The following is an 8,830-nucleotide window of genomic DNA, read 5'->3' as shown; positions in this document are numbered from 1 at the left end:
CTGTGTTCCAAGCACTTTCAGATCTAAAGCCTCTCTATGTAAGTAAAGCAAAAACTCTCAGGACTGGAATGTTTTAAATCATTCTCTCCATTCGGGTTATAGAGATAGCTTAGTTTCAGTAGACTGAACCCAGAAAAAAACCGAATCCAAATGCTACAGATGGAATACATACACATGGCTTCTTTTGCCAAAATAGGTTATTTAACACATGGATTTAGGAAACGGACTTAACACCCACAGGGTTACTAGAATAATTTTCTTGGGAATGAGAGCTAGGATATGACAAGTCTTTAGCTAAAGGGCTCCAATTATCAACATGCAACAGAATAGGTTGTCTCATAATGCTGAATTCCTCACAAAATGCAAAGATAAGTACCCAAGTTTCTTGTTAAAAATGAAAGATGTTCAGTATTTTTTACTACTTAGTGTTAGTTTTTACACTAATCTTGAAGAAAATTCCTGATGGGATTTGCAGCTTGCAAATGCTGTTCTCAGCTATGCTGTTAATATTTATAAAACATGTCAGGAGGGATCTTTGTGCCTGTGGATCCTTAATGAACAGACTGATAAGGAATGTGTAGCCTCATACTGAAGATCCCTGGGTAAAATAAGACCTCTCAGGAATTCTGGCATGAGAGAAGGAGAAATGCCAGAACACTAATTCTCTGGTGCAAAGCTTCTCATTCTGACACTTCTGCTAAGATGTGGCCAGGCACTGGATCCTGGAGATGGTAAGGACACTTTTCACATAAAAAGTTCTTTTTATTCTACTGAAAGGTGGGTGTTGTGTTGAATTAAATGGAATATGAAGAGCGCTTTCTCTGTTCCTGGAATAGCATATCTAGTCTGGGTAATTGTTTGTGGTTTATCTGGGTAAGACATGTCCTTCAGGGATTTGAGCTATCATTCCAGATTAGCAGTGCTAAAAAGGATGGAGTAGGAAAGGAGCTGGGGATTATTTCTAGGGAAAAGCCAGTGATGAGCCTAACAAATAACAGGCTAACTAACCTAGTAATATGTAAGGTATGTTGGGCCAGTTACTGGTTTGTCTATTGCAAAGACAAAACACAAGTGAGCTAAACTTTGTGTCTGTTGCTATTCAGAACCTCTTTGTATCTCAGGCTAGCTATGAATGGACTGAGATGGCCTTGTTATCTTCTGATCCTGTTCCTTTGTTTGGAGACTAATTTCTGCAACACTCGATACAGTTATTATTTGACCTCACAGCAGGGAAAAAAGAAGTGACTTCTACTTGGGAAGTTTCAACAGTAGATTTTAAACCCAGGAATGTCTTTACTTTGCTCTGATGACACCTAAGTAGCTGCCTGCTGAGTAAAACTAACAGTCTTGCAAAGAAAAGTGAAGAGGGAGGGCAAAATCAGCTAGAGATTAGAGGCAGTTAACACATAGCACTTTAAGATTTAAAGAGGAACAGCTCTAGAGTGTGCATGAGATTTCTATGGTTACTCAAATTCCTCCTATCTCCACAGCAAATGTCAGAGAAAGATATGTGAGCTGTAGGTCCTGGTCGAGGAGGTGACATTCAGGATGCCCTTTCCATCACATGCCAAAGCAGCCGAACAGCTTCGGTTACAGAACAGGTGAGTGGGGTGGACAGGCTCTGACGGCAATGGAAGGGGAAGGAAAAGGCAAAAGGAGTCAGAGAATGGCATGAAAGGAGAAGAAATGAGGACAGCAATATAAACTAAAATTACCAGACACTTGATTAATAGGCTTGTTTCTCTGTTGACAGTGCAGCTGTGAGAGAAGCAAGGAGAGGCTACACTATGGACATAGATTTGTTTAGATTTTCACAACTAGCTTTTTGTTGCTATAAGTGGATGTTACAATTATATCCAAAATTTTTACATGCTTTCTTCATAAAACAAGAAAGACATCTGAACATTAAAACTATTTAAATTATGCAAGGCATTCTCAAGTGCAGAAAGACTTTGCAGTATTGATACCAAGTGAGATATTTTCTATTGGTAATTCCTATGTTCATTATTTACATTGAAAAAAGAGAATTCTGAAAACTTGCTTTCAGTTTGGAGAATAAAAGGATAACACTTCTCACCGGAGGATAGGATATATTGGTGTTCATGCAAAATTAGCCTATTTTAATATTAGCCTAACTAGCTAAATGTGCAATGACCACTTCATTTGGTCACCGCCATGCCAGGTGGCACAGATCAGCCTCTACAGCTCCCTGACAAATCCCTCCAGTTGGCCATATATTCCTGAAGCAGGGTACCTCATAGGCTCTCAGAGCAGAGCTATCCCATGACCCGACACTGCTGTCTGACTCACTCAGCTTGGACGTTACCTCTTTGGGCTCCAATTCCAAAGCCTTCATGTGAGCCGAACTGTATTTCTTCCGGCAGCACCATGTTGATGTTGGGGCTGTGCTGCAGGCATGGTGCGGCCAGGGGGATGCCTATTCTGTGGGAGGTGTAAAAGCACTTTCATGAGACCTGAGCAGCAAAGCTCAGGTGCTGGGTGATTTCCTCCTTGCCTGGGGTGTGATGGGGAGTTCACAGTGTGAACTATTGAATTTTACTTTATTGACAAAGAGTGTCTGATGGGAAAGGTTTTCAACCATTTGTGCTTCTATTACTGGAACACTGCTTTTGTGCTCCAGAGATCCCCTGCCAATCCCCTGCCGTCCATATGGGACAGAATTTCTATTTGAGCCCATTAACTGCATCTATTTTAAACTTTCCTCTGAGAGGTCTTTCTTTGTGGCCATTATGGACCAACATTTTTTTTCAGGACCTATGCATTAGTACTGATCAGATGACAGACAGCTTAACTTAAAATCGTGCATCAGTGCAAAGCAACCTCTGACCACCACACATAGCTGTTAATCACAAGACAAGAAAATTTTAGTTTCTCACCAGTGTTCTACATGTGTCCTAAAAATGTAATATATTGGATCCTCAATAAAGCTGCACTGTAATTCAAACACAGGACAATATGTAGGGCTAGAATAATCTATCTAAAGATGACTTTAGGAAGAGCACAACTTGACTGCATTGATTAGTTCAGATTGAAAATTACAGCAAATTGCAAGGATCCTAAAAAAACCCTGCACAATCAAACATTCTAGAAGAGTGATGTGAGTTTAAAATCCTAAAGAATATTACAATTTTCAAGTAAGGCAGATCATATATTTAAGGTATTTCTAATTTATGGTAAATATTTTTATGGTTTTATTTTGTTCAAACTATATTTTCCAAAGTAAAAGTACTGTTTTTCTTATTCATGTAATTACCAGTCCAACCCATTGAAATGTGAATTGTTTCCTACTACAGAAACTTTCTAGGTCTGCAACAATAACATCCAAACACCAATACAGACCAAAAAAATCGCCTAGAAACCTTCAAAAATATCAAAATGTCATTTTTTTCAGTGTTAACTTGTGACATATCCCCACTTCCTTTCCTTCTTAGTTCAACAGCCATAAACCATGCATTTGTTGATCTCATCTAATCTTCATAAAAGTACTTTGTTTCTCTTCATTAAATTTCCTTATGAAAATTTGAGACAATTTCTCCAATTTCCCATAGCTACTTTTAATTCTGATCCCATTTCACCCTGCCAAAGTGCTTGGATGCCCTTCTTGCACAAGCTCTCAGGGCATTCGCAAAGTCTGCAATGTAATAGCCATATGAGGTAAACACAGCAGGTAGTCATGATAATCACAGTGTGGTTAAAATGGCAGATCACGTGGCAGATGTATGGTGCGGTTCCTAAGTGTGGCACTGAATATCCCTGCTTTAAAAGCTAACAGAACTCCCAGGATGGGATTCCCCAGTGCTCTTTAGTGGCCATTGTGGATTTTATCCCAGAGACTCTTGGCCCTGGAGACCCAGGTCTCTGGCAGGCTCATGCTGGGACAGCCCATTACCATCTCAGTAGCTGTATCATGAAGGAAATGTCACATTCTAGCCACAGATGACTCCTTGGAGAGGGGATCCATTGAGCCAAGGGCATGAAGTGCAGCTCACCTAAATAAGGCAAGTAGCTGTTCTTGGCCTTCCAAAGCCCTCTCCTCCTGCAGTCGTGGCTAACTCATTGCCACAGGCCAGGGAAGAAGCAGAGAAAAGACTTCAGCCCTGTCAGCAAGAGGAAGGAGAGGATTTTAGGGCACTGCAGCTGGAGGGCACTCCTGTGCCTGCAGCCTTGGCTGCACAGAGACTCCCAGACTGGACCGTCCCCTTTGGGACAGGGACAACATCTTTGGGGGTGGGTGTCCAGGCCCAGCCCCTGCCTCACCTGGGGTCTGCACGTGCTGCCATGGTGCAATCAGCATTAAGTGCACAGGGAGTCTTTGAGCACATCTTCATTAACGCTTAGTGTCAAACAGGAAAATGCTATTGAAGCAGATCTCCCTGTTGTCCCACACTTTGGTTTGCGTGACAGGTGTGCTCCAGGGCCACATCTAATGTGCTCTGTGCTGGTTTTGGCTCCCACCTCAGACAGGCATTCAGCTCTTGGGACTCCCACCCTTTCCCCCTGAAACCCATTTAGTCTAGGTGTCAGGTCCTCAGCACTTGCTGTTCTGCCCCACTGATCTGCTGTTGTGCCGCTCTAAGGGAGAGACAGCCTGTGTTTCAAGTGTGTGTGAGCGACTGACCCTGCCTCTCACAGCAGCCCTGGCTCCCAGGGAGCTGGTCCTGCTGACATGTCCCAGAGGGAAAGGGGATTGTCCTCACCCCAGACCCAGGCTTCCTCTGCAAGAGGAAACCTCAGGACAGGAGAGGCAGACGAGGGAAATGAGGGGCAGGGTTTCTTCTTCCCATTGTAGCCCTGCTCTGCTTTTGTGTGTGAACAGTGAAGGTGGGCTTTGCTTGGGTTCACAGTGCCATTTTCACATCCACTTCATGGGGAAGAATATTGTGATTACTTGTGTGTTTTGAGCCAGCATAAAGGTAGACTATGGGAATGACTCATCTACACTTTAGGTCACAAAGGGCTTTCTTTCCCGCCCTTGCTGGCCTAAGAGTCTACGAGGTCCTCATCTGTGGAGGCTGGATCTCATGGTCATCCTAAGATGAGTGAGGGTAATCCAGAGCCCTGGGCCTCCCCTGGTACCTGCACTGTGAAGGTCCAGCCAGATCAAAAGAGGTGCTGCAGTCGTTCTCCTTAGGCTGCTCTACCAGGTGTGTTGTGGAGTTGGCAGGGCCATTGATTCCTCGTGTTGGTCTTTCAACAGTCACACGCTTCCAAGCGCCTATGTGGTGCCCTGTCTCAGCAGGGTGCCCAGTGCAAATGAGGCCCTGCACACTGACCAGTGGCTGCTTCTGTCAGCTCAGGGCTTTTTCTTTCAGCATGGATGACCTTAACATTTCCAGGCCTTCTTTGGCCCATTCCACCTGTCTTTGTTCTGTTCCAGGGGTGAACACATAAGACTGGCTAACCCAAAGGGTTGGATTTTAACCCTTCTGGTGCGATTCGATCATAATACATGGGCCAGGAAGTTTCAGCAGCTTTAAAAGCACCTGTTTTTACGTGAGACTTCTCTGTTGGTCTGTAGCAGACCAGCCACCCAGAGGAGGGTCCGGGTCCACCTTGACGGCTCCATGCTGCCACCCCCAGGCAATGGGTGCCTTGAGCGGTGGGGCCGGTCGGCTGCTGCCTGGCTGAGCTCCCTGTGACTGACAGGAGCCTGCTGGAGCCCTGTGACCGGTACCGCCTGCTCCCGACTCCTGGTAATGATGCCAACGCCTTTCTGCCAAGGATCCCTAAAAGAACTTCTCTGTTCCTTTAGTGTCAAGTGACAAGACCCAAGCTGAGAATAAAGCTGATGGGGGCCTGCGTCCTCTGAACAACAGCCCAAACGGTGAGGCGAAAGGCACAGCCACTGTCCCAGCTGACGTCTCTGGGCCTTGGTTTCCTCTGCCTGATTGCCTGTGGTGACTGTAGCAGGCAGTGACGACAGCTTTTCTGAGCTCTCCAAAGGGCTAGTGGATTCAGGATGCAGGAGATCTGCAGGCAGAGCTCAGTCTCCATAACCATCACGTGACAGCCACTGGCCTGGCCAGGGGTTCTCCGGAAGCCCTGATGCTCCAGTGCCCCTTGAGGGATCTCTGGTCTACAGCCCTACAACCTTCCCTCAGTGAGTGCTGTGAAAGCACAGCCTGAGCAAAGGGACGTGGCCTTCTGCAAAGCTGCTGAGCAAGCCCTGCCTCTGTCTTCATCCTCACCCATACAGGGACTCAAGGGGAGGCAGCTGTAAAATCGTACTCTTTCAGAGCTACAGCCCAGCCCGCCTTCTTCATCTGTTGGTGTCCAAGAGAAGTGACACCCCATCCACCCCAAACTGAGCCCCAGCTGACCGCTGGAAGTACCGGGGCAGCTGCTGTGTTCCCCATGGGACAGCACGTCCCGGGAGGGCATGGTGAGCACCCAGGCACTGGGTTGGCACAGCATCATTGCACGGACTTCAAAGGGGCCACTCCTGATTTATACTCTTAACAGGGAGTGCAACACTCAGGCCTGCTTCTGATGTTTTACCATTTCAGCTGAGAAAGGAGCTGTGCCTGAGCAAGTCTCTCTGGGGTAAGAATAGCATCTGCCACCTTAGGACACAACACACTTGTCCAGCTCCTACATGGCAGCACGTTGCGCTGATATATAGAAGGCAACCTACCCGCTGAGGAATGTCTTCAAGCGCTATTAGTGGAAGCGTATCATCTACACACGCAGGCATGACCCCGTGCAGGAGTCTTGCGAGAGCGGGGCTATTTTGAGCTTTTGACACCGAGGATGAAGGGACACAAATGACGAGCTGATCCTCCTGGCGGGGGCAACCTCCAAAGCTCTCTGTGGTCTTGTCTCCTCCTCTGGGAATGACTCTTGTGAAGGCTGATGGGCGATTTGGTGGGACCTCAGAGCCCAGGGGGCGGGGGCCAGGAGGGAGCTGTGAATTTGCCAGGGATGCAAGGCCAGGCCTCGGTCCCATCAGCCCTGTCCAGCCGTGCTTACGGCAAGTCCTGCCTAAGGGTGTGCACCTGTCCCTGAGCTTAGGGCATGCGGCTGCCTGCTTTATTTTCCACCGCATCCTTGAGAGCTAGAGAGATACCAGAGGGTGTGTAACTGCATGCAAGTGAAACACACAGGAGGCTAGAGGAAGAAACAGTTGACTTTGCAAACCAGAGTCTAAAGAAGGCTATGGTAGGTCAGAACAGACAGTTATTCCTTTGATGCGAGAGCTGCTTCTTCAGTGACTTGCCTATCCTTTCCCACCAATGCCCTTTGTGACAGTTCTTTTGTACAAGTCATCACAGAAACTATCTCCAGGTGTCACACTTACCAGTGTGGCCAGGAGCCATCAGCCTGCTCACTCCTCTTCATGCCTGCCACCTTCTCTCTTCTCTATGCCTGGCTTTGCTGGTTGCATTCCTTCATTCTCATGACACATCCTCAAGCTTCCAAGGTGGAGGCAATGTGAGGCAAAGGATGGTGCAGGGTCTGTAAAGCAGGATTTCAGAGAGTCTCAGAAGTTTATGCTTGTGCAAGCCATTACAGCTAACAGGGATACTCATGGATGTCGCATGTCATCTAGACTCTACCCAGCCCCATTTGAAGCTTTGGAGAAGCCTGCAGGTGCGGCTAGAGATTCTTGAGCCACCCAAATGGAGCAGTCAGCTCACAGGTGGTTTAGGCAGGCAAGGCTCACCACCAGAGCCCCTGGCTGTGGTGGCAGACCAACGCATGCTGTCAGGCAAGGAGAAAGACTGCAGGGGATGAGGAGGGGTGAACAAGGTTGGGAGTCTGCTAGGGAGCCGGGGGGAAAGTTCCGCAGTGTCATGAGAAGGGAGAACTGGTCTGGCACCTCTGCAAGGTGTTGGGTGGCTTTCTTAAGGTCCTTGTGATTGAAAACTGAGGCCTGCTCCTAAAGAACCATCTCCCATTGCTCTCTTCAGACAGCACTGCCAGAGGTTCTGCTCGCCAGTGCTGGCTAGTGACACTGGAAGCAGGCTGGACTTCCTAGTGAGAGCTGGTGTGCTGGTGAGGCTGCACTTGGGAGCCAGATCAGGTGAGAGCCCTTTGGATATTGCTGTCGCAGGCTTACAGCCGCGGAGGTGTCGGTTGCAACTTCCCAGCAGTGTGAGCATCTATTTGGAGACAAAGCCTCTGGCATTGACTTCTGCAAGCTTAGACCAAGCAGACAGTGTCAGTCAGTCCTTGCCACTTCCCATCACCCCAAGGAGCTCCACTGGCAAGCTCTCCCTTGAAAAGCTCTCCCATTGTAAGCAAATCAAGGTGGAAAGCATTCAGGGGCTACCTGCCTCAGGCTTGGGCACAGTCATTTTCTGCACAGCCTGCATCCCTTCAGCCCACACCACCAGCCCCACTCCCATCCCTGTGGCCCTGGCTAGGCTCAATGCTCCATGGAGGACCCACCTCTGCTTTTGAATACTAGCGCTTGCACAAGAGGCAGAGGTGGAAGCTGTGGACTGTCACAAGCTTTCAACATCAACACATACCCTGGCCTCTGCTCCTGAGTCTGCTTCTGGTTTCCTTTTAGTGCCAGCTGCACCTTACTCCTCAGCTGCTGCTAATGTGTTTCTCATTCACTCCACTTTGGTCTGCATCAAGGGATCCTGCAGCTTGGCGTCAGCTGGGGTAACTGGCAGCGAATGCTTCAGACAGGCAGTGCTGCAACAGTGGGTGCAATTGCATAAGTTGATATTGCTGAAAGGATTCCCAAATTAACTTCATAGCCCTCAGTTACTGCTAACCTGTGTTTCATTCACTATACACACTGCCCTGCAGTCTTTGAGCTTTCTGAGAAAATCCTCCAAGGCTGTGCGGTCTCCCT

Source organism: Ciconia boyciana, chromosome 16 (genome assembly GCF_034638445.1).
Source record: "Ciconia boyciana chromosome 16, ASM3463844v1, whole genome shotgun sequence".
Lineage (NCBI taxonomy): Eukaryota > Metazoa > Chordata > Aves > Ciconiiformes > Ciconiidae > Ciconia > Ciconia boyciana.
Note: the sequence above shows the minus strand (reverse complement) of the source record.